Genomic DNA, 27,901 nt, shown 5'->3' with positions numbered 1-27,901 from the left:
TGTAGGTGGGGCCTTTGGGAGATAATTGGGTTTAGATAAGGTTGATGAGGGAACAGAAGGCAAACTGAGGACAAAGCGGAAGCTGAACCACCCCCAACCCCACAATCGAATATATGTGACATTCCTCAGGCTCTCCTGGCTGCCCTAAAGGATAAACAAATAGTCAACTTGTGGAGATCACAAGATTCCTGCAAGACAGGAATCTCCCCAAGTTTACTTACAAAAGCCTTAGCAGTAGCTTCCAGAAGGGAATGCAAATACAATTACATGTCTTTATAACTTGCCGCCCATCTGCAGATATTTCAAGTGGGCAGAGTGTCAAGTTCTTCCAGCGACTCTCCCAACTGTCTTCATGTTAATGCATTGCTAGAGGGGTAAACAACCGTAACTTGATCATTGCAAGGCCTCTGGTATCTTGTAGGTCCATTTAACATACGAAAGTACTTTCTTGAAACCTCCCTTTTTTCCTTACCTCTACCAATCCCATAGTACATAATCATCCACGCTTTACCACTCCAGGGCAGCAGCTCTTTCTGCCCATGGGTCCTGTCCCCATGCTTTAATAAACCACCATTTTGCACCAAAGATGCCTCAAGAATTATTACTTGGTCACTGGCTCTGGACTCCAACCCACTGAAGCTCACCTATAATCCAAAACCAGAATAATGAGGGTAGGGCCCCATGAAGGGGTTAGTGCCCTTATAATAGAAGAAGAAGAAAAGACCAGAGCTCACTGGCATTCTCTCTCTCTTTTCTCTTTTGGTCATGTTCTCTTTCTTCCCTGATCATGTGAGAACCTAGCAGGAAGGTAGCTGTCTGCAAACCAGGAACAGGACTGTCACCATCAGCACCTTGCCAAACCTGCCAGCACCTTGACCTTGAACTTCTGGCCTCCAGAGTTGTTAGAAATAAGTATCTGTTGTTTAAGCCACCCAGTCTAGGGTATTTTATTATAGCAGCCTAAACTGACAGATACTCCTCAACTCTCCATTTGCATTCCCTTCCATCTTAAACAGAACCTGGGGTGGTCCAGATGGCAGAACTCCAGATGACTTAGACCTTCCCCCATGAGGGATCTGTAGTCCTGGTTACAGTATCTTCTCAGGCCATGGCAGATGTATTATTACACGTGCTCTTCTCTTATTACACAGCAGTATTACCTTTTCCTGATGTTCAGATCAATTAGCCTTATCAGTTTGGGAAATTCTCATCTGGCCCCTTGAAGAAAAAAATTGCCCGAGAAGAAGACATAACTTAAGTTCCTTGGCATTCCTGTAGGGTCCTGGAGTCAATGGATTTTATCTTTATCAGTCAGAACTTCTATAACCTGTTTGAGCTCTAGGACTGTACGCCTTAAAGCTCCCAGCTTACTGAGTTTCCCCAATAGAAGTGCAACTTAATATTCAGCAACATACTCAAGGGGACCCTGTGTGTGGTCCTAGAGTTTCTCCTTCAGATATTTTCCTTCTTTGGTTATCTGTCTTACACATTTCTCATTCTAGGTACTTTAGCATTCCTTTATTCTGATCTCTGTCTCTGCAGGTCAGTGAGTTCAGGCTGGGGAATATACTCTTGCACCATGGTTTGGAAAATGCTTCCAGGCAGATCCTAGGGCTCACTTTGTTTGTTTCCTTTTCCCTTGGACCACAGTTTTATGTTGCTTATTGTCTTGTTTCTGAAAGTGCTTGACTCACACATTTTACATGTTTTCTAGATATATATAGTGTTGGGAAAATTGTTACACATCACAACTAGAAAAGTATTCTGTATCTTCTCATTCTTGATAATATTTTGTCATTTAATTATTTTGTGATTTCACCCATTGTTTAGACAGTTAATACGTCGTCATTTTATGTTCCATTTGTGATCATCCCAATATCTGAAACCCTTCGGAATCTAAATTAGGTGTTTGTTGTTTCTGATGTTTCACCCACTTTGGCTTAATTTATTTAATCTCAATCTTTGGGTATTGTAGGATCAACTTTTTCTCCAGGGATTATTAGAAATGATTTCTTCTGGAGACCTGGTCCCAGCTTACTAAAGTAATGCCAGGTTCCTTCAGACTTAGTCTAGAACATGATGTTGATAACAACTTTAGTCTCAGGCTGACTCTAAATTTCCCTTTTATGTCTTAAAGGCAGTTCACTACTGATTCTTTCTCAGGATTCAGATCATTTTTTGTATGTTTATTAGGTTATCTAATTTTAGAGATTTACTTATTTCCATGTAAGCACAGCAATGCATTGAAATGTAGATTTTATGAAGAATCTAGAATGTGAATTTATTGCACTGATGCTGGACCTTGTGGTATATCTCTCCCTAAATAAGTGTTTTCTTCCCTTCAATCTGACTGTAAACAGTAGCACCCATTGTAGCATATGTTTGATTTGTTTTTTATTTAAATGTTTCATATGAAAACTACAAACTACCTTAATTTTTACATGTGTTTCCTCACTGTAGATAAGCCTGTCTTGCTCTCTGGATTTTTTTTGTGTATATGTGATCTACCAATTAACTACTTTTGCAGTTTTAATCTTGTATTATTTCTTCAACTTCGTTTTGTGTAAAAGGGGAAAAATTTAAAAAGCTAGAATCCCCCCCCCAACCAAAAAAAAAGACTGAGCCACCCAGGCGCCCCCAGAGCTTGTGTTAACCACTGTGCTTAAAACTGTATCACCAACACAGAATCCTTTTTCTTTAGGTACAATGGATAAAATGCCTGGAGTCGGATTGTGTTCATTATCTATTGCTGCATAACCACTGGCTGAGAACAATGAACACTTATTATCTCAAAGTTCCTGTGATTAGAAGATTCTTTTGTTGTTTATAAGCAGATATCATTTGAATGATATGTCATTTACCTGCTGTCTAAGATGTTCACACATATACAAATACGGAGAATAATTCTACAATATAGAAATATTGATTTTAATGGAGTTTCAGTTAAGGCATAAATCAGTGTTCCAACTCTTGGGAAAGTGGAGGTTTTTTGTTGTTTTTTAAATGGAAAACTGTCAAATACAGGGTTTGGCCATCTGAAATGGGAATTGTAATAGCACTATTTTGATGTAGTTCCACCAATATTATTTGGCAATGCTATTTTGTTTTACCAACAAGCTCTGGAACATTTAGCAGTCATTTTCACTGGCACAAGAGCCTTTTGTATGTCATTCAGTTTAAACTTTTAAACCAAAAATTTTGTGGTCCAGTGTCTTTGGCAAAAAGATGCTGAAGGGAGGGGTGCCTGGGTGGCTCAGTGGGTTAAAGCCTCTGCCTTCGGCTCAGGTCATGAACCTGGGGTCCTGGAATCAAGCCCTGCATCAGGCTCTCTGCTCAGCAGGGAGCCTGCTTTCTCCTCTCTTTCTGCCTGCCTCTCTGCCTACTTGTGATCTCTGTCAAATAAATAAATAAAATATTAAAAAAAAAAAAAGATGCTGAAGGGAAAGTAACATACAATTACTATGTAACTATATAGAAAAAGATACAAATTGCCATGTTATGGTCCTGCCTTGAAAGAGCACAATGAAGTATATCAATGTATTGTGTGATTCTTTATGAAACTTCCATGTTGTGTTGTTTTGTGTAGACCATAGCCTGTCCTTTGGGCCAGATGTGGCACACTTAAATGCAATTATCATCTCATTCAATGCAGATGCATATAAAATGTCCTTTAGTGCTGCAACATTTTACCTAACTTTTTGTACGTTTTATGACCGTGAGTTGTTGTTTTCCAAAGCTGTTCCTACCTCACCAGGAGGCTTTCTGGATTGTTATGTATTATAAATGTTCTTTATGAGACAGACTACTGTTTTTCTTCTCATTTATTAAAAGTTAAGTAGAAAGAATTTTTTAAAAAGTATTCCTCATGGGTTATTTTTGTTGATTCTAAATATCTTCTCTTTGTCTTGGGTGTTTTGGTTTTTCTGCATGATATTTATGTGTAATTTTATTTTATTTTGCTCCAGATTCAGTATACCTCTCAAAGCTTAAGATTCATGTGACTTATATATTTTGAAAAAAAATCCTAATCTTTTCCTTTCCCCTCTTGTATCTATTGTATTTTAATCTATTACTTTTCTTCGTGTCTTTCCCTGCTTTAGTCTGTGTAAAATTCTCTGCTGTGTACTAATGATCTCTTTCGAAGTGTCTTACCTGCTTTTTAACCATTGTGTCAGAGACACAATATTCACATTCTCATTTGCAGTAACGCAATTTGTATACGAATAATTGAACACCTACCTTAAGACATTTGCGAGGCTCCATGGCAACTATTTATGGCTAGATCAATGGGAAATAAGTAAAACTGATATGTGTAACTTTTGGATCACAGCCTTAAAAGGAAAGGAACCGGCCTCTCCTATTTTTTTCTATCACTCTGGTTCAGTCGGGTGCAGATGTGATGGCAGGATGTGAAGCAGCCTTGCAGGACACAGATGTAAAAGCTTAACGGAGATGTTACACAAAGAAATCTGGTTTGTTTGGCAATGTGGAGATGTGTTATCAGCCACAGGATCAGCCACAGGAGCCCTGAATTGCTGGCATTTATGAGAGAAATAAATATTGATCTTATTTGAATAACCGTTTATTTGTTATAGTTTCCTATATCATGTTCCAAGTCTATATCTAACTATTAAACCCATATATTAGAAGGTTGCTCTTTATTTAATATATTTTTCATTTTTATAACTTGCATTTGGCCCCTTTTCAAAGTATTTGCCTTTTTATGCCATCTTATCTCTTATAGTAATTGATTTCTTCTTTCCTGCTTCATTCAATTTAAAGCTACTTATTTTATAGTCTCTGTGTCAGTCAGAGTTTGATCTGAAAAGCAGAACCACCAGATTTGGGTATAATAAGGGATTTATCATAAGGATTTGCCTTCATATATTTGTGGGAGTTGGTTAAACAATCTTGGTGAAGCTATTATTTCTGTGTCTTGTGCTAAGCCTGAAGTCATCAGGACATGCAGTGAGGGAGAAAAGATGGGTATGAAATGAGGGAGCAGGGACAACCAGGTACCTGCAGGAATAAACCAGAAACCATCAGGACAGACCGAGGCCAGTTTAGTCTTTCATTGCTTCGAAGTCTTCAGCCTCAAAGTTGGGGTGCACCACAGGAGGCACTGATACCAGTTCAAACATGTCTCATTCAGAAGTCAGAGAAGTTTCAAGGGGGAATCTGGCAGGTGTGGCCTTACTGTGGGTCCAGCTACCATTCCAATTCAACCGGATAAGACAGCATGTAAATGATGACCCACTTGAACGGCAACATTGCCTCCCTGATTTCTGAGAATAAAGGGAATACAGCTCCTGCTTCATTTCATCCTTCCAAATCTCAAACAATATCTCTTTCCTGGTCCTCATTCACACAGAACTATGCTAGGACGGGGAGTCTGGGGAAAATATTTTTTTGAACGTAATTTGGCATAATACAAAGCTATCACAGTCTCTGGGTTTCCCCAAGAATCATTGCCGCCCGGCATTCACACCCCTGTGAAATCTCCTCCCACATTTAATAGGACTGACCTATGTGACAAAAAAAGGTACTGCATAAGTCACAGTGTATGATTTCTGAGGTTAGCTCATTAAATACATTACAGCCTCCTCCTTGGTCTTGTCTCTTAGACTGATCCTTCTTGGGACAGCTAGCTACCATATCATGAGGATGCTCAAGTGGCCCTATAGCAAAGACCATTTGGAGAAGAGCTAAAGTCTCCTGTCAACAGAAGCACCCATTTGCTAGCTGTGTAAGGGAGCCATCTTGGAAGCGGCTCCTCTAGCCCCCATTAAGTTGCTGTCATAGTGAGGGTTTGTGTCCTCCCAAAATTCATATGTTAAACACTTAAAGTCCAAAGTGATGACATATGGAAAGTAATTTGGTAAAGTAATTGGAAAGTAATCGGGTAATGACAATGGAACACTCACAAATGGGATTACTTCGACCTAGTAAGGATACAGGGAGAAGTTGCAGTGTAGTGGGTCCTCATGAAACACTGACTATACCAGCACCAACATCTCAGACTTCCAGCCCCAAACTGTGAAAAATAAATTTCTATTTTTATATACCACTCAGTCTACAAAAGTCTACAACTTTTGTTGTAACAGCGCAAACAGACGAAGCAAGTCTTCAGGTAGTTCTAGCTAGTCAGCCCTTAAGTTTTCCAGCTAATATCACAAAAAATCGTGGAAACAGAAACAAATTATCCCCTCCTCACTGTGTTTGTGACCCATAGAAACTGTGAGATAATATGATAGCATTATTTAAGGCTACTCAGCAACAGTTAAAGAATATAATCCTTAGCTCTTCATATTGCTTTGAATAGATTATTTCTTCTCATGCTTTGTAATTTTGTATTTGGAACTCATTTTTGAGGGGCTTTATCTGAAATGACCCTAGGTGTCTTGGTTTGAGGGTATATACCACCAGAGTGTTTTGCATTTGTTTCTGTCAGGTGAATGAATGACCTGAGTATAACTTGACATTGATACTTTCAGCTTGAGAATTCACTGAATTACATAAATTCGAGCCCCAAATGTACATGAGGTAAAAATCCATTGTTTTAATTTTTATTTCTCTGAAAGCATTACTTACAATACAATAACTTGTGTATTGGTGTCATATCTGGGAGGTGATCCCAGGAAGTTAGATTGAGGAAGTAAATACAATAAAGCTGGGCAGGATGTGATATATCTTCCTGGGGTGGGGGTTGTCTTCTAAGAAACAATGTTCCTCAGAATCTTCCTTAGAAGAGAAGGAGTTGAGAAATGTTTTTCCTGGCTCTCCATCTTCCATTGATTGAGGGTGGCCCAACATGTGTTAGGGACTTCAGAGAAAAACAGGGGGTGGGGGGCAGTAATACGAGATGGAAAATCTGCTAAATGCATGGAAACTGAATAACACAGCTGAAGGTGAGATTGCAGATGGGCCCAGAGCATGAGATAGAGAGCCTCAATAGCATCTGCTATATATATGGTCTCAGATTCTAAGGGGAGTATTTTTTCTCTCCATAAGTCATGATTTTAAAAGTTTTTGGATTATCTTACTCTGTTAGGTAGAAGATTGTTTTTCAATTCCATCATTTCATTGAAGGTTTAGCACTTTGTGGATCCCAGCTTTACATGGCAGGCCTGGCTGCATTTCCACTACCATCATCCCTACTTAATCTATTCTGATGTGGACATTGGAACCAAGATACTACGTAAAGTTCCTTTGTTCCCTGACAGTAAAGCTGCAACATTGGCCTATAAGTTTACCACTCTAATATTTTATCCCATCATCAGTCTGAACCATAGAGATTTTCTTTACTAAAAGGTCAGCTATACATGTACAAGATTTGTTTCCCAGTATTTTTATTCAGTATTTTAGGTATTTTACAATAGGAAGATATTCAATACCTCTAGTCCAATACGTTAGCAAAATGGAAAACCCTGGTCCTCCTGCTTGATGGTAGTGTGGAAATTGAGGAAAGAGACATTAGTCTATTTGTCACTAAATTCTAATCACTCTTCAGTTGATAGGGAAGGCATTTTGGATACAAAAATCCTAATACTACCCATGAAATAATTTTGTTTTGGGGGGAAATTGAGAGGGGATGGACAAAATCTGTTTTGGCTGCAAAGTATTTCCCTAATGTTTAACCTAAGATTGAAACCATACTTAACTTCAAGCTAAATGAAGTAGAGCATTGCAGTGATTATCTAAACAATTCACACCAAAATAAAACCTAAGTATGTTTTACATATATTATATATTTATTTCAGAATACTATCTATTTTTAGGAAGTAATGGCATAGGGGAAAAAATGATTTCATCACCCTAAATTTCTACAGTTATATTCTATAGTCATATTTTTTATAGTTATACCCTCTAATTATATAGTTATAGTCTATATAATCATAGTCTATAGTTATATTTCATTTCCTTCTATCAGGGTATAAGTTAAAGAAGCACTTAACTTTTCTCCACTTCATTTTATACTTGCCCAGGGATCCTAGCCAAGTTTCTATTTTCCCCTTTTCTTTCTGTAGCTAAGGAGGCTTAGATCTTTTTACCAGGTTTGAGAGGTTATCTTATCTAAATTGTTAATCATAGTTGTGGCTCTCCTTTGAAGAAAGCATATCCTTGATCCCATAAATTGATGCAAATTTACTTTTCAAGATTTTTTCTAGTCTTACTCACTGCTTCTAAAGAAGTTCTAAAGTTCAAAAATGACCAATGGTTCCTAAGACTGGCCACACATTAAGTATCAGCCCAGGAAAGCTTTTAGAAAATTAAAAGAATCCCCACCCCGACAGGAATTAGTATTTACAAGGAGGTGGATCAAGTAATGATACTTTTAAGAACCTTTCCAGGTGATACATCTAATTTTTGGTTAGTCCTAATCCTCAGATTAGCAGTAAGAAGCAATGAGTTAGAATAAGCAACCTATTGTTACTCAAGGATTTAGACTAAATCAGGTAGGTATTCTAAAATTGGAGGTTCTCTATGGGCTTAAAATGTCCTGGTATAAAATATTTTTGAATGAACAGGGGAACTGTAGTTTAGAGGAAAGGAATCAAAATTATTAAAGTCAGAAAAGAGTCCAATCACTAAGGAAATAGACCACCACCACCCCCAACAAAAAATCCAGGTCAAACTCCAGTCATTTTTATATGATCAAAATGGATTTATATGTGAGTACAATATATGCATTTTTAGAATTAAAAGGCTTCAATTTTTCCTTCAATTTTAATTAAGGTATAATCAATATATATCAAATACACATATTTGTAGTTAAGATTTATTTTTTTAATCAAGTTTTTTTATTTTTTAATTCCAGTATAATTAACATATCTTTTGTTAGTTTCAGGTGTACAATATAATGACTCAACAATTCTATACATTGCTCAGTGCTTCATCACAATGGGTGTACTCTTTAATCCCCATCATCTATTTCACCCATCCCTGCACCTACCTCCCCTCTGGTAACAACCAGTTTGTTCTCTCTAGGTAAGAGTCTATTTTTTTTTGTTTGTCTCTTTTTTTTCTTTGTTGGTTTGTTACTTAAATTCCACATTGAATGAAATCATATAGTATTTGTCTTTCTCTGACTGACTTATTTTGCTTAGCATTATGCTCTCTAGTTCCATCCATGTTGTTGCAAATGGCAAGAATTCATTTTTTATGGATGAATAATATTCCAGTGTGTGTATGTATCACCTCTTCTTTATCCATTCATCTATCAGTGCACGCTTGGGCTGCTTCCATGATTTGGCTATCGTAAATAATGCTACAATAACCATAAGGGCACATGTATCCCTTTGAATTAGTGTTTTTGTATTTGGGGGGTAAATACCCTATAGTGTAATTACTGGATCATAAGGTAGTTCTATTTTTAACTTTTTGAGGATCCTCTATACTGTTTTTCACAGTGGTTGCACTAGCTTGCATTCTCCACTTTCTTGCCAACACCTGGCGTTTCTCATGTTGATTCTAGCCTTTCTGATAGGTGTGAGCTGATATCTCATTATAGTTTTGATTTGCATTTCCCTAATGATGATGTTGAGCATCTTTTCATATACCTGTTGGCCATCTGTGTGTCTTCTTTGGAGAAATTTCAATTCATGTCTTCTGCCCATTTTGTAATTGGTTTATTTGTTTTTTGGGTGTTGATTTATATAAGTTCTACCTATATTTTGTATACTAACCCTTGATTGAACACTTCATTTCAAATATCTTCTCCCACTCCGTGGGTTGCCTTTTAGTTTTATTGATTGTAGCCTTCACTGTTCAGAAGTTTTTATTCTGATGTAGTCCCAATAATATATTTTTGGTTTTATTTCCCTTGCCTCTGGAGAATATCTAGAAAAATCTTGCTATGGCTGATATTAGAAAAATGACTGACTGTGCTCTCCTCTAGGATTTTTTTTTTTTAAGATTTTATTTATTTATTTGACAGAGAGAAATCACAAGTAGTCGGAGAGGCAGGCAGAGAGAGAGAGAGGGAAGCAGGCTCCCTGCTGAGCAAGGAGCCCGATGCGGGACTCGATCCCAGGACCCTGAGATCATGACCTGAGCCGAAGGCAGCGGCTTAACCCACTGAGCCACCCAGGTGCCCCTCTCCTCTAGGATTTTTATGGCTTTAGGTCTCATACTTAGGACTTCCAACCATTTTGAGTATATTTTTGTGTAGGGTGTAATAAAGTGGTCTGGTTTCATTCTTTTGCATGTGGCTATTTCAATTTCCCAAAACCATTTGTTGGAAAGACTGTCTTTTTCCCATTGTATAATCTTTCCTTCTTTGGTAAAGATGAATTAACTGTATAAATGTAGGTTTATTTCTGGGTTTTCTATTCTGCACCATTGTTCTCTATGTCTATTTTTTTAAAAAAGATTTTATTTATTTATATGATACACAGAGAGAGAGATCACAAATAGGCAGGGGGAAGGCAGAGAAAGGGGGAAGCAGGCTCCCCACTGAGCAGAAAACCCAGTGGAGGGGTCAATCCCAGGACCCTGAGATCATGACCTGAGTCGAAGGCAGAGGCTTAACCCACTGAGCCACCCAGGCACCCCTCTGCATGTCTATTTTTATGCCAGTGCCAGACTGTTTTGATTACCACAGCTTTGTAATATAACTTGAAATCTGGAACTGTGATCCCTCCACTTTTGTTTTTCTTTTTCAAGATTGCTGTGGCTCTTCAGGATCTTTTGTGTTTCCATACAAATTTATAATTGTTTGTTCTAGTTCTATGAAAAATGCTGTTGCTATGTTCATAGGGATTGTATTAAATGTGTAGATTGCTTTGGGCAGTATAGACATTTTAACAGTATTTGTTCTTCTAATCCATGAGCATGGAATGTTCTTACCATTTCTTTGTGTTGTCTTCAATTTCTTTCATTAATGTTTCACATATTTTAGAGTCTTACACCTCACAGGTCTTTCACCTCTTTGGTTAAGTTTAGCCCTAGATATTTTATTATTTTTGCTGAAATTTTAAATGGGATTGTTCTCTTAATTTCACTTTCTTCTACTTCATTATTAGTGAAATTATTAGTGAAATCTGTTGCATAGGAATGGTTGAAATCTGTTGCACCGGTACCTTGATTTTGTATTCTGGCAGTTTTTTGGGAGTCTTTAGGGTTTTCTATGTATAGCAAAACTTGATCTTTTTAAAAATTGAGATATATTTTTCATACATTATGTAAGTTTAAGGTATATAACATACTGTTTGATTCATTTATACTGAAATATGATTCTCTAATGGAAGCTCTAGTAAATGTGAATTACACCACTATAACTCAGGAAATCCCACTTAAACATGTGTCTTAATAAGTTTGGAAGAGGGACAGTAGAGAAAAGCCAATATATTAACATTATTAATCCCTGAGCACTATTAATTTAATAACTCTGTAGAAATTTAGGAATATCCATGTCGGGTTGCTTTGAGAAAATTTTGGGGAAAGCAAGACAGGTAAATGTGGAAGGGCTGACAAAAAAAAATGGGTTTTAGAATATTTAGAAAAACATAGAATTTTTAAATGATCAGTAAGATTTCTCATTTCCTAATAAGAGTTAAAGGGGGGAAAATGGGTAATTCTGAGAAGTTACTTACCTTTTGGTTATTTAAACTATGTTATTTACAAAATTACAGAGTAGTTCAATTCTATTAGTAATTTACAAGGTATTGTAACATTTCCTTCATATTGGCATCATAAGATTATTTTCAGCTAGGAATATTCAAAATTACAAATATGACACTAATTACAGGTCCACATAACCATTGAGATTATGTTTCAATCTTACTTAGACACACTTTAGAAATAAAATGTTATTTTCATTCAAACAAACTGAGCTGATCAGCTCATCCGGGAAAAAACCCTTCATCTGCTTAATTATTTGATAATCATTACAATTATTCCTTATTAAATGTTAAGAAAGCTCTATAGTGTGATTGATCCATTCTAGCTAAACTCTTCATGTAGCAAATATTCAACATTTTTCATGCCATTAAATTTACTGTCTTTCATTTTTCTTTATATCCCATGTAATCATTTCAACTATATTCCTTTTCCCCAACATATTTTACTCATTAAAAAATAGCCATATGGTAGCATACCTGTGTGGCTCAGTAGGTTAGACATCCAATTCTTGGTTTCAATTCAGGTCAGGATCTCAGGATTTTGAGATCAAGCCCTGAGTAGGGCTCCACACTCAGCAGGGAGTTTGCTTAAGATTCTCTCTCCCTCTCTCTTTGTGCTTCTCCCCCATTTTCTCTCTCTCTCTCTAAAATAAATAAATAAATCTTTTAAGAAATAACCATATGGAAATCCAAACAATATTGAAAAATATAAGGGAAAAATTTAAATACATAAATATAAGGAATAATGTTAAAATCACCCAAAATTTCACCCAAAATTTTCACAAAATTTCACAATTATATATATTTTTGAAATATATATGTAAATATATATACTCTGTTCAGAGCCAAACTACTTTCAAATAACTTGACCTTAGTACTAAGTCTAGCTAAAATGTCCTGTCTTCTTTATAGTAATTTTCTTCTGATAGGCCTTTTGGGTTTTCTTACGCATGTCATTACAATTCTAAATATCAAATATAGTATATTTGAACCTCTACTGGGATACAAGAGAGTGTCCATTTTCTAGTCCAGAAGTCTTATGACCTTCACAGATGCAGAGACAGAAGATAAATGCATCCACACTTCACATGGCAAGACCAAAGTCACCAAACACCATCTACAGAAAACATGTCTAAACCATGCCCAGGCAATGGTGGAGAGGAGCAGGCAACAGAATCAGTGTCCTCTTCTCCACTGCCCATCTCCCTCTACTCATGCCAATCTCAAAATTTCAGTCTCTTGGAGCATCTTTAATAACCCTGAAAGCAAATACATTTATAAGTTGCAAATTTGGAGCTTACAGTTAATAAGCATTTTCCTAAAAGACCACAGAGAAATACCACAGAGAAATTCACCACAGAGAAGTAAACTTCATTTTCTTTAACTATCTTTGAATGATAATTTCAAACATGAAATAAGAAAGAAAGAGAGAGAGAAAGAAAGAAAGAAAGAAAGAAAGAAAATGGAAGGAAGGAAGGAAGGAAGGCAGGAAAAAGAGACTTTCTGTTTTGTTCTCTAATCATAACATGAAGGTTTGGCCAATTTTTCCCTAAGGATGTTTATTTTCTTAGGAAAATAAAATCAAAGGGTCTTTCTTTTTGGCTATACACATAAAATCTGTTATTTAATTTATGTTGAATTTAACGAGGAATTAGCCAATGTGTTATAACACAGTCTGCTGTTAATGGGGAATGGCAATTCTGTTTAATGATTATTACATAGCTTTATTGCCAAAATGTGTCATTAATACACATTACTAAATTGGCATGGAATCTGAAACACAAACTACATTAATCGTTTCCTTTTCGTCTTCCCCATATTTTCCCTCTGCACCACTGCAAACAGGTGACACCTACAGAGAGCTGGTTGCAACGTCACTAATTTTTCTGAAGCAGATGTCCACTCCAGCTTCATAGGAACTGTATCACTCAGATTCACTCACGTATCGTATTCCAGAAATTAATCACAGAGGATGGGAAAGCAGATTATGTGGGTTTTTTTCCCTCTGGAAAATTTAAGTTCAGAAAGAGAGCTCATGCCGACATCATGTATCACCCACCCAAACTAAGAGGGAAGGCTAAGAACTAAATATGATTTAGGATGTGAGTTGATTCTGCCCCGCAGCACAACTGCTTGCTAGTAGCAGGAAACTATTTCCAAAATATGAGAGTCAGGACAAAATGGAGTTGAAGTACTAATTTCTTTCTTCTGTTTGTTCATTATTGGTACTCTGTTAGAATTCTCAGTATTTTTTTTTCCTAGTGCTGTCATGTTCATAAAATGAAAGCAAATAAAATTCAATCATAATAGAATAAGCACCATGACAGAGGGTAGCTAAAATGATATATCACGAATGACATGGAAATATGATTTAAGGAGAAAAAACTTAGTTGCTTTTAAGCCATCATTGCAGAATATATTAGTGAACAAGGACAGCTTTTCAGTGCTTTCCATGGCTCCCCTTATCAACTTCATCTGAGCTCTCCAACACTCCCAATAGTTCCTTCCAGTGTTATTGTTACTTAGCATGTTTCTTTATTATGCGACAGAGGGCGGAATATACACCATTCTTTACTTTTCCCCTAAGATATAAAAATGCAAAGATAAAGTTGTCTTATTATTGTTTTAAGCAAATAATAAATATAAAAGTTGAAAACAGTTTCTTTGAGGACCTAGATCTGAAATCTTAAGACAAAAGAAAAGCAGTCTAAAACTGATTGCTGGAAAATGGTAAATTATGAGGTATTTATATATATATCTCTCTCTCAGTTTCTCTCTCTCTCTCTCTCTCTCTGTGCATGTGATGTATAAAATTGTTTATAACTTTGCTTTCTTTTCATTTCCATATTTCCATTAAAATGAAGCAGTATTTTCCCAGAAGACTCTACAGTTTGCTAGGAACTCATAAAATTGGAGACTAGAAAAACTGAAAAAGAAATGAGGAGAACCACATTTAGCTCCTCTTTATTGCCTATAACAGCATCACATAATATCAGTGATGAAACAGCAGTTCTCATTTCGATCTTTTGAAGTCCTATATGTGTAGTGTATCTCAGCTTTGGCAATCATAGTTATGTTTGCTAAAGATTCATTATGTTCTTTTGAGTAAATAAATACCATAATTTGACCTAAAATGTTACTTTACTTGTATTCAACTCTTATTGTCTTCAGTAATATTCTATAGCTAAATGGAAATCATATTTCTGGGTTTACTGATGCTCCAATGGTAGTATAAAAAATACTAGCCGTATCTGGACATGAAGTATAGCTCAGTGATTATTATTGTATTTCAGATCATAGAACGCCCTTTGTACACAGAGCAACTCATAAATGTTGTGAACACTTTTACACATAGGTAACTGGATTAATTGCCATTTGAGACCACAGGCATGGAGACACCTTTCTTAAAAAAAAAAAAAAAAACCTAAAATTTGTCGTCTTTTTTTTTTAATTTATTTTTTATTTATTTTCAGCATAACAGTATTCATTATTTTTTCACCACACCCAGTGCTCCATGCAATCCGTGCCCTCTATAATACCCACCCCCTGGTACCCCAACCTCCCACCCCCCCCCGCCACTTCACCACTTCAAACCCTTCAGATTGTTTTTCAGAGTCCATAGTCTCTCATGGTTCACCTCCCCTTCCAGTTTCCCCCAACTCCCTTCTCCTCTCTAACTCCCCATGTCCTCCATGCTATTTGTTATGCTCCACAAAAAAGTGAAACCATATGATAATTGACTCTCTCTGCTTGACTTATTTCACTCAGCATAATCTCTTCCAGTCCCGTCCATGTTGCTACAAAAGTTGGGTATTCATCCTTTCTGATGGAGGCATAATACTCCATATTGTATATGGACCACATCTTCCTTATCTATTTGTCCGTTGAAGGGCATCTTGGTTCTTTCCACAGTTTGGTGACTGTGACCATTCCTGCTACAAACATTGGGGTACAGATGGCCCTTCTTTTCACTACATCTGTATCTTTGGGGTAAATACCCAGGAGTGCAATGGCAGGGTCATAGGGAAGTTCTATTTTTAATTTCTTGAGGAATCTCCACACTGTTCTCCAAAAGAGGCTGCACCAACTTGCATTCCCACCAACAGTATTAGAGGGTTCCCCTTTCTCCACATCTCCAGCACATGTTGTTTCCTGTCTTGTTAATTTTGGCCATTCTAACTGGTGTAAAGTGATATCTCAGTGTGGTTTTAATTTGAATCTCCCTGATGGCTAGTGATGATAAACATTTTTCCATGTGTCTGATAGCCATTTGTATGTCTTCATTGGAGAAGTGTCTGTTCATATCTTCTTCCCATTTTTTGATATGATTGTCTGTTTTGTGTGTGTTGACTTTGAGGAGTTTTTCACTATAGATCCTGGATGTCAACCTTTTGTCTCTACTGTCATTTGCAAATATCTTCTCCCATTCCATGTGTTGCCTCTTTGTTTTTTTGACTATTTCCTTTGCTGTGCAGAAGCTTTTGATTTTGATGAAGTCCCAGAAGTTTATTTTCGCTTTTGTTTCCTTTGCCTTTGGAGACATATCTTGAAAGAAGATATGCTGTGGCTGATATCGAAGAGATTACTGCCTATGTTCTCCTCTAGTATTCTGATGGATTCCTGTCTCACGTTGAGGTCTTTTATCTGTTTTGAGTTTATCTTTGTGTACGGTGTAAGAGAATGGTCGAGTTTCATTCTTCTACATATAGCTGCTCAGTTTTCCCAGTACCATTTATTGAAGAGACTGTCTTTTTTCCACTGTATATTTTTCCTGTTTTGTTGAAGATTAATTGACCATAGAGTTGAGGGTCCATATCTGGGCTCTCTACTCTGTTCCACTGGTCTATGTGTCTGTTTTTATGCCAGTACCATGCTGTCTTGGTGATCACAGCTTTGTAATAAAGCTTGAAATCAGGTAATGTGATGCCCCCAGTTTTATTCTTGTTTTTCAAAATTTCCTTAGCAATTCGAGGTCTCCTCTGATTCCATACAAATTTTTGGATTATTTGCTCCAGCTCTTTGAAGAATATCGGTGGAATTTTGATAGGAATGGCATTAAAAGTATAGATTGCTCTAGGCAGTATAGACATTTTAACAATGTTTATTCTTCTGATTCAAGAGCATGGAATGGTCTTCCATCTTTTTGTGTCTTCTTCAATTTCTTTGATGAGTGTTCTGTAGTTCCTTGAGTACAGATCCTTTACCTCTTTAGTTAGGTTTATTCACCGGTATCTTATGGTTCTTAATGCTATAGTAAATGGAATCAATTCTCTAATTTCCCTTTCTGTGTTTTCATTGTTAGTGTATAAGAAAGCCACAGATTTCTGTACAATGACTTTGTATCCTGCCATGTTGCTGAATTGCTGTATGAGTTCTAGTAGTTTGGGGGTGGAGTCTTTTGGGTTTTCCATATAAAGAATCATGTCATCTGCGAAGAGAGAGAGTTTGACTTCTTCATTGCCAATTTGGATACCTTTTTTTCTCTTTGTTCTCTGATTGCTGTTGCTAGGACTTCTAATACTATGTTGAATAAGAGTGGTGAAAGTGATACATCCCATTGAGGATATTATTTGCTGTGGGTCTTTCATAGATAGATTTTATGAAGTTCAGGAATGTTCGCTCTATCCCTATACTTTGAAGCATTTTAATCAGGAACGGATGCTGGATTTTGTCATATGCTTTTTCTGCATCAATTGAGAGGACCATGAGGTTCTTCTCTCTTCTCATATTAATTTGTTCTATTACATTGATTGATTTGCAAATGTTGAACCATCCTTGTAGTCCAGGGATGAATCCCACCTGGTCATGGTGGATAATCTTTTTAATGTGCTGTTGGATCCTGTTTGTAGAGATCCAGACATGTATAATTCTGATCTCAGGCTGATATCATGGGTGATCGGAGTTCTGTGGTGGGTAATCAGCTCACTTAGGGTACAAGTTGAAAAGGCGCCTCATCCTACTTCCCTGCCATCTTGCCCCCCCCTAAAATTTGTCTTCTGCATGATAGCAAATAACTACTATAAAATAAAGGAGAACAATTAAAACAACCTTTAAGATTAATAAGGTAGATAAATGAGTTTGATGTAGATATATAGATACATAGATGATTGCTAAATAAATGGATAGATAGGTAGATAGAATCCATATGTGAGTTTCAAATTTAGTTTCTTAACTTGGTAACTCTAAAATTGCTTTAAAATTTTCTACCCAGCTTAAGCAGTTGACCTGTATATTTAAATGAAATGCAATCCACTGATCAGATACCTCTTACCTGCCCATGTCTGCTTTGTTTCTGAGTGGTACCAGACAGTGAGGTCTTGCCTTGACTCCAGGAACTACATACTGTTTTGAAAGTACAAATTTCCATGAATGTGTATCCCAGTACCTGTCGAAAATCTCTCTCTCTCTCTCTTTTTAAGATTTTATTTATTTCTTTGACAGAGATCACAAGTAGGCAGAAAGGCTGGTGAGGTGGGGGTGGGGATAGCAGGCTCCCCGTTGAGCAGAGAGCCTGATTCAGGGCTCAATCCCAGGACCCTGAGACCATGACCTGTGCCGAAGGCAGAGGCCCAACCCACTGAGCCACCCAGGTGCCCCGAAAATCTCTCTTGCTTTAACATATGCCTTTCTGTGGCTTTTCTATGGCCATTTTATGGCCTACTGATTGACTGACAAACTATAACAGCTGAGATTCCACCCAGAGTTAATGATTCTCTCCCCACAGAAAAAAGCTCCCGATTCTGTGTGATATTCATATTACTTTTGCTAATTAACTACCGAGAAGGTAAAAATTCTCTCTAGACTAGTTTTTAGAGACTTCTATTCTATAGCTTTCCTTTAGTTGCAGACTGAGTGTAAATTGCTTAACTATCACCATGCTTGTCATTACAGTCTTTTATCTTATGAAGATGTTAGCCAAAACAGACCCAATGATAACAAATGTTTATGTTAGCCCTTCTGTTTTAAATATAATTTATTATGGAAAAGGAGACTTCTTTTTTTTTGGGAAGTATAATCCCATTGCAGAAACTCTTCCTATACTGCAATGTTTTGTCTCCACATTGTACTTTCCCAAATACAAACACTTTTAAGAAAGAGACCATCGTAGATAGATATGAAAAAGCACATGTTTTGGATTGGGTCATATGAAAAAGCAGATTCCAGACCACATAAGAAGGCACATTTTAATGGCTGATCTACTCCAAATGGAATAAGATCATTCAAGAACAAGTGGGTAAAACTGAAGATATTAAAGTATAGACTAACCAAGTACTAAATGGTAATGCTATATGTGAGTCTTAAAATCTAAGGGCTAGAATAGTTTGGGATATGATCTTTAAGATAAATCTGAATTTGATGATTCTATAATATTATGGAATGGTGAAAGTGTAACCAAGTTTATAAACCCAGCTTTCTCCACATACCATAGTCCCTTGTTAAATCTGCTAAATTTTCTATCTTCTGCACACTCATGTGCAAAAATCATGCTTGCTTTCAGGGCTGTGGTGAGGATGAGAGTTTGTAAACTTCTGAGATACTTTATTTGTAGGCAACATTATAATTTCATTACAATTCTTATTAAAACAGTGTTTGAAGGTGTTTAAGGGCCACCTAATTCAAATACTCCCTTAAGTGTTTAAATTTTCTTTATAGCATTACGGCCAGATGGTTATGTAATTCAGTACTTGTAAATTGAACCATAGTTTTTTTTCCTTTTGTAATTAATCTTACAAAGGCTGGATATATAAAGTATATAAATGTGGGATTGTTTTTATTGAGTTAGGGATGGAGATCCCTTGTCCTACTAATTTGCCTCCTTGGTTCTATAGTATCTTCTAAACTTGAAAATCACTGCTTTTTAATATATTTTCACAGCAGTATAACACTCACTGTTTTTTAAGCTAGTCCTTTCCTTATTTGAATAGCTACCAGTATTAGAAGGCTTTTTCATGTGGTGGGAAAAAAAATCTGCTTCTCAGACTCTTCCTCTTCACGATGGTGGCTCAATAATTTAGGCCCACAAAGGGCAAGTCTACATGTCCCTCCAGTGATCATTCTCAAATGTTTGTAAACAAAAGTTAGTTTTCCCCCCAGTCTATTTTTCAAAGATAAAATTTCCCAATCTTAAGGAACACTCTTCATACACATTTGTAAATGTCCCTAAACCTATCAACATTTTTTGTTTTATTTATCTTATTGTTGTCACTATAACACCCAGGTTATTATATGATAAAGTATAATAAGACTATGTCCTCTCTTATTCTCAAAATATAGTGTAAATTTTTATCCATTTTAAAAATCATATACCATTATTGAGTAATTTTGAGGTTTCTGCCAATGAAAAGTCCCAAGACTTTTTTTTTATACAGAGTGTTGCTAAAATTCAGCTACCTTATCCTGAATAGGCAGGTTATTTTTTAATTTTGACCTAAATCTACTTGATTTTGTTTTAAAAAATCTGTCAAAGATAATAAGTATGAAGAACTATTTATCCTAATATTGATTAAAAGTGTAAAGATAGGGACGCCTGGATGGCTCAGTTGGTTAAGCAGCTGCCTTCAGTTCAGGTCATGATCCCAGCGTCGTGGGATCGAGTCCCACATCAGGCTCCTTGCTTGGCAGGAGCCTGCTTCTCCCTCTGACTCTGCCTGCCACTCTGTCTGCCTGTGCTTGCTCTCTCTCTCTGACAAATAAATAAATAAAATCTTAAAAAAAAAAAAAAGTGTAAAGATAGATGTGGGGCACCTGGGTGGCTCAGTGGGTTAAGCCTCTGCCTTAGGCTCAGGTCATGATCTCAGGGTCCTGGGATCAAGCCCCACATCTGGCTCTCTGTTCAGCAGGGAGCCTGCTTCTCCCCCACCCTTTCTCTCTGTCTACCTCTCTGCCTACTTGTGATCTGTCTGTCAAATAAATTTTAAAAATCTAAAAAAACTAAAATAAAATAATAATAAAATAAAAGTGTAAAGACAGATGTAAATGCAAAGCTTGGCAACCTTTGTCCAGGATGACAATAAATAGTCGTTGAATGTGGTTGAACTCAGTTATTTCAGCCATCCAAAGCTACTATAAGCATTCAGCTTTTATTTCTTCATCTTATGCATTAAGGACAAAAAAAGACATATTCATAAGTCGATTTTAAAAATGTTCATGTATTAAATTTGTTGTGCCTTTCTCTACTTGTTCTATGATTGTTGATGATGACAAAAGGAAAGGTCAGCCCAAGTAAAATCTACTAACCATTTGTTAAATATTCATATCTTTGACTCCCGCAGAGTCAGTACATTTTTTATATATAAAAAGCAAGGAGGTTGAACTTTTGACATCTATAGAATCTGAGGCATGATCACTGGGTGATGGTACTTGCATATTTTGTATTATAGCACAACATTCAAATTCAACCATTTATTCTTATATTAATAGTTATGATGAGAAAGGGATATATTTATGATATAAAGGAATAATTTTTCAGTTTCTATATTTATAATAAAAGCTTCAAGTGAGACAATTGCCTTGTTAAAAAGATGTCTATAATATAATTTCAAGAATGAAAGTTTTTACCATTGCTACAGGATTAGAAATTATAGAGGATGGTCAATAGGTACAAAACAACCATCAAGTTAACTCTAGTGCTGATGAAAATACTGGAAATGTTGGATCTCAATGACTGAGTAAGATAATATGCTGTGAGAGCGATGGTCAGTCATTTGAATTTAGATAAATAGACTAGTTCTGAAAACATCATGAACATGTAGAATATTTCCACAGAACATCATACTTCATATTTTGAGTGATAAACATTCATTTTCTTCTTCTAAGGGGAGTAAAGCAAAGCATTTTTAAAGAAAATAGTTGTCAGGATGGAAATATAGGTGTCTGGTCTTATGCAAAAATGTATGTCAAAATCCAGGAAGAGAAATTGAAGATGTCTGATGCCCAAAAGTATATATACTTTAAAATCACAAGTGAAGCCAATGGAGTTTATTTCCTCTGCATTAATGATGATCTTTATGCATAATTCATTTCAAAAGATCAAAATGTCAATCAAGCTTAGTATGTAGAAACTATTATTTTTAAAATTCAGAATGATAAAACTTTACCATCTTTGAGTCTGCTTTTTAAAAAAAGTCAAAGGTTCTGAATATAATTTCAAAAAAAACATTTAAAATGGTTAGATCAACAGCATTCTTTAAATATATTTATGTATAAATACATATTTAATTTATTCTTTTTTCCTTTTCCAAAAATCTTTAAACCCAGGAGTGACATATTTTGAAGAAGTGAGCAGTCTCTCAAAGTGCATGATACCTTGAAAAACAGTTTTTAATGAAACAAGCTTCTGGAAAATTTATTCATAGACCACCTTACACCAGTTAGAATGGCCAAAATCAACAGGACAGGAAACAACAAGTATTTAGAGGATGTGGAAAAAAGAGAACCCTCTTAGATTGTTGGTGGGAATGCAAGTTGGTGCAGCCACTTTGGAAAACTGTGTGGAGATTCCTATCATAGGGTAGCTCTAAAAATAGAGCTACCCTATGTCCCTGCAATTGCACTACTGGGTGTTTACCCCAAAGATGCAGATATAGTGAAAAGAAAGGCTATATGTACCCCAATGTTCATAGCAGCAATGGCTGCTGTGGAAAGAGCCAATATGACCTTCAACAGACAAATGGATAAAGAAGATGTGGTCCACATATACAATGGACTATTATGCAGCCATCAGAAAGGATGAATACCCAACTTTTGTATCAACATGGTGGGACTGGAAGAGATTATGCTGAGTGAAATAAGTCAAGCAGAGAAAGTCAATTATCATATGGTTTCACTTGTGGGGCATAAGGAATAACATGGAGGACATTAGAAGAAAGAAAGTGAAAAGTAAATTGGGGGAAATCAGAGGAGGAGACAAAGCATGAGAGACTATGGACTCTGAGAAACAAACTGAGGGTTTTGGAAGGGGGAGATGGGTGAGCCTGGTGGTGGTTATTAACGAGGGCACGTATTGCATGGAGCACTGGGTATGGTGCATAAACAATGAATCTTGGAACACTGAAAAAAATAAAAGTTAAGATGCTAAAAGAATCATTAGTATTATTTCATGAAAGTATATTAATTTCTTTAAATACAACTTAGAAATAGTAAACACCATAAAGAGACAATCTTTATGGCTGAATTAATATGGATTTCCTCTTTTTTCTTATTATATGGATGAATTTATATTGTAAGTAATTCACTTGCTCTTATATTAAGAAATTAGAAAAAGAGTTTATGCCATTTAAAAATTATGTAACTTCAATAACTGTTTATCTTCCTTTATTTAAATAATTCCTGAAATGGAATTAACTATTTTAATGGACTTCTGTAAAATTAGTTTTTAATAATCTATTTTTTAACTACAACTGAAAAGATTTTATTTTCAATTTTATTTTTTAATAATCCACAAAATAAAGTTTCAACATAGTAATTATTCATGTGGCATTTCATTATATATTCCATTTTATAAGAACTGGCTATTTTATTCTGATGGGCTATTAACATTAGGGCAGATAAATTGAGTGTTATTAATAAATGTGTGTCTCCATGAAAATGGGGTGGATGAAGGAAAAAAATGTTATGACATGAATATTTGATATTTTTATGCAGTAGTTGCAAGCAAACTATTTTATAACCAAAGTACTTCAAGCTGCTGTACTTTGTGGTCTGTATTTTTTAACTCTCTAAGTTACTATATAATGGGACATAGGCAAACATTTAAATTGTAAAGTCTACTTGTCTTGAGATCATATATTATTGTGTTAATTGTTTTTATCTTAATAATCAAGAAGATTATATTTTAAAATCATTCAACAAATCTTATCACTATCTGCTATGTCTTAGGCAACATTCTGGGAACTGGAGATACCTCAGTGAATGAAACATTTGAAAATATTCCTGTTCTCATTCTTACATTCTAGCATGCATGTTTGAATAAATGGGCAGGAAGTGGATGTCACCTTCCTTGTACACAATAAATATTTTAATGCTGTTGACAATTCCACCTTCTTTTTATTTATTTATTTATTTATTTATTTATTTATTTAATTTCCAGCATAACAGTATTCATTATTTTTGCACCACACCCCGTGCTCCATGCAATCCGTGCCCTCTATAATACCCATCACCTGGTACCCCAACCTCCCACCCCCCGTCCCTTCAAAACCCTCAGATTGTTTTTCAGAGTCCATAGTCTCTCATGGTTCACCTCCCCTTCCAATTTCCCCCAACTCCCTTCTCCACTCTAAGTCCCCATGTCCTCCATGCTATTTGTTATGCTCCACAAATAGAGTCTCTCTTTTTACTTCTTTGCCAAGTCCCATTCATGGTTCTTCTTTTCTCCCTACTTGATCTTAGTCTCCTTTGGTAAGTCTTCCTTTCAGTACTTTCAATATTGGTGGTTCTAAAATTATGTCCTTTAGGACCTTTGCCTCTTTCTACTCTTGCCCCAAACATTTCCATTTACTCCCAAGGCTTCATATAGCATCTTTATGTATGTGATGTCCATTCTAATCTCTGCTCTAACCCATGCTTTGTAATTCCAGATCATTATTTTAACTGCTTCTGGATCATCTTCCCCTATGTGCTCCACAGGAAAGTTCAAGGCAAAAGCATTGTGTGAGGCAAATAGGGTAACTTTAACTGATAAATAGTAAATTTAAGAGAACCTGTACCCCTGGGGATAAAAATATATGTTTATAAAAAATAAAAAATTAAATAAAAAATTTTAAAAAAGAGAGAACCTTAGGTACCTAACAACATAACCTATGTAAAATGTAAAAATTGATAGAAATATATACATATATTAAAAGCATAGCAGTAAAGATAGCTTTTAACACATCCCTCAGCTTGTGATAAGTTATATTAATAAATGGTCAATACGATTACCAAACATCAAAATGCATTAACTAGTAGAAAGATAATGATTTGTCAAATATTGTAATCAAAAGAGACTAGATTTTTTTTCAAGAACTTGCAATGCCTTTATGAAATTTCAAATGTAGAAAGTCTGTTCAGATAAAAATCTGTAACTACAACAACAAAAACAGAAATTCTATGTGAAAATTAATAACAAGATTCTGCTACATAGAAAGTTTTAAATATTCTCTAAACAACATTTAAATCATGGTTAGAAAACCAAAGCTATTAATAATAGTTACAAATTAAATACTAACAAATTTAACTCAATAATAACTTAAAACATTAAGATAACTTTATCAATTAGGGTTCATTATTGAAGTTGAATGAATTTATTAATGCTATTGATCATATCTACAGTGAAAGTAATTATACATTTTTAAATCCTAAAAATTAAGTTTGATTAAATTTATCATCTATTCCTCATAAATCTCTTAACCAACTTGAAGTGGAAGGTACTTCCATAATATGTTAAGGAATAACATTTAAGACAAGTAATTAAGATTGTATGTAATGGCAAAAATTTTAAGACATTTTCATTAAAATTAAAAGGAAATAGAGTTCCTTAAGTTCTATAGGAAGAATTAAAAATGCATTTATATTAGAAATTAAAATTATAAGAACTTGAGAAAAAAAATTAAAAAACGGCAAGATCTCTATGAAGAAAAATTTAAAGTTAATATGAAAAACATAAATAAAGATTATACAATAGTTTTAATAGATATAAATGTTGCTTGTCTCACCGGACCACTCCATTCCTGGGGTAACTCTAACTCATACTCATCATGGGGCTGTGTTCTTTTGTCTAACTGGGCCACTTTGTTCCTATCACCATTAGTAGCTTCATCTTAGAAATTTGGATCTAGCCTCATTGTTACCTCCCTTGGCTTTTTTTGACAATCCAATTTAACCTAGAAATTCCAAATGTCACCTTTACCCCAAATCACCACCAATCACTCTTAAGTTTTCATAGTAATTATCAATATCCACAATAATTCTGAGTCTAAAGTCATTTTCTGGTTTACTATTTGTTTCATGAATACTATTTTTGCATTTCCCGTAATGAGACTAGAAGTTCTAAGAAAGCAGGCAACACACAGTCTTGTCTTCTCCTGTGTCCCCAAAGCTAGAACAGGGCCCAACCCAAAAGAGACGCATAATAAAATTGTTATAGTCATTGATCAGCATGTCTAGACACATCTCATCTCGTAACTGGTTGGTGCAGCTTCTAAAAGTTGATTTATAGATCAGATCCACTAGCTGAATTAATGTTTATAATATCTAAGCCTGGGAAGAAAAAGTAGTCACTGGAGAAGAGCTGGGTCTGTTTTGAAGACAGTTTCCCGGCCATCCCTCACCTCTATAGGAACCTTAAGGTGAGAGAACCTGAATGCTGTGTCTGAGACTACTATGGCCTCGAGGGGCTCAGAAACACAAGCTTAGGAATCAGTGCTTCAATATTTTGGTGACAATGTGTGTGAGAAAAAAGAGAAAGGAGTTGTCCTTGTGTATGCAAAAATGTGTCTTTGGCAGATTGAGAACTCAGTATTTCAATATTCTTTATAGTGTCGTAGGCTTTTATATTTTGCAAGACATAGTAGACAACATTCTTAGAGTGGCTGTCAATGTTATCAAAGCAGACTTTAGACAAAACAGGAATGAACACATGTAGCAGTTACCAGCCATCAACAGCTTCTAGTGAGTGAGGTAGATTTATGGCAAATAATCTAAGAAAGCTGAAAAACATTATGCCAAACATTTTAAAAGTTAGGTGCAATTAACAAACTCCTAGAAAAAGTTCAGTTAAGAAACCACTTCAAAAACAAATAGATAATTTGCATAGCCTATACCTATTAACAAAATTAATTCATCAGATTATGTCTTCCCACAAAAATGCACTAGACTTACTTGGCTTTATTGGTGAATCCTACTAAGTATGAAAAAATAAATGATGATCTGTGCCACAAAGAAGAAGAGGGGAAATAAGTCACAACTCATTTATGGGATTAGTGTAACATTAATACCAAACCAGATCAGGATAGGATGGGAGAAAAATTTTCAGATCAATCTCATTCTTGAATAGAAACACAAAAATCCAAAAGGAAAATCAGCAAACAATAGAGAGCATTATGAAGAATTTGAGGTTAACCCAGAATTTCAGGGTTGGTTTAACACAAAGAGTTTGTTAATGTAATTCACTACATTAAGACACTAAAGGAAAAAAATCCAAATAATCATTTGGATAAATGCAGAGAGAAAAATGTAAAATACAAATCTATATTCTTTCATGTTAAGTCCCTTAACATAAGGAAAAAAAGGAAACTTTCTCAAAATATGATAAAGAATACTTACCCTAAACTTATACATGAAATATATTAAAATAATTTATTCCAGACATTATAAATCCTGACTATGTATATCCACTGTGAACAACTGTATCCATCTTTTATAGAAGGTTCTAGTCAGAGTAAGAGAAGATAAAGAAATAGTATGCAAGAACTGAAAAAGAAGAAACAAATATTTTTAAATGGGCACATGATGATACTTTGAATAAGAAACCAAAAATCTATAGATAAATAATTATAATTAATATACAGTTGGTGTCTTCTGCCTGCTTAGAGATACAGAAGTGTATAATCCTACATCTCAGGCTGATTCCATAGGTATTCAGAGTGTTCTGGTAGATATTTTGCTCGCTTCAGGAGACCGGTTGAAACAGGGTCTCCTACTTCTCTAGCATTTTGCCCCTCTCCTCCCTACAATTCAAGTTATCATAAGGAGAGCAAAAATGACAAGAGGGATTTAAGTTACTAAACTGTTGGGTAGAATGGAGAAGAAATGGAGTTTACCTGGTATCATGGAGAGACCAGGGAGGACAGGGAAGGAGATCAGGGACCATGAGAAGCAATGCCTACTCCAGAAGGAGATCTGGTGATCTACCCCAGTGTCAGGCATTCCTTTAAAAGACTCCAGCCTTGCCAAAGCCTACATTCTTCTGAGCCCAAGTGCCTCTGCGCCAAGTTACTACCTACTCACGACAGAGCCAGAATGTGCTTCTAGTTACCAGCACCACCTTTGTTAGAATCCTCAGTTTCCTGAAGTAATTGCTCCTTTGGTTGTTACCATTAGGAAAGCCCAGAGTTGCCTGTGGAAGCCTATGGCTTCTATTTTACTCCAGCATCCTTCTCTCTCCCTTTTTGACAGTGTTGCCTTTGGCAGAAGCTAATCATACTTGAGCTCTCACTGGGAAATACATTTTTAAAGCACCTAGCTCCAATGGTAGAGAGAGAGTACAGGAAGGCCAGTGTGGGCCTAGAACCAGTAGAAAA

The 27,901-nt window shown here is 35.7% G+C and overlaps 1 long non-coding RNA gene across 1 annotated transcript in view; it reads left to right on the top strand.

The window, feature by feature from the left end:
• The window catches only part of LOC116591342, a 62,028-nt gene extending 47,764 nt beyond the window's left edge, over positions 1-14,264 (top strand). Inside the window, exon 5 of the long non-coding RNA XR_004285967.1 lies at positions 13,467-14,264. This is a non-coding gene — a long non-coding RNA (uncharacterized LOC116591342). The remainder of the gene's footprint in view (positions 1-13,466) is intronic.
• The last annotated feature ends 13,637 nt before the right edge of the window (positions 14,265-27,901 follow it).

The sequence above is a fragment of the Mustela erminea genome, chromosome 5, assembly GCF_009829155.1.
Source record: "Mustela erminea isolate mMusErm1 chromosome 5, mMusErm1.Pri, whole genome shotgun sequence".
NCBI lineage: Eukaryota > Metazoa > Chordata > Mammalia > Carnivora > Mustelidae > Mustela > Mustela erminea.
Note: the sequence above shows the minus strand (reverse complement) of the source record. Positions and strands in the feature narration are given on the sequence as shown.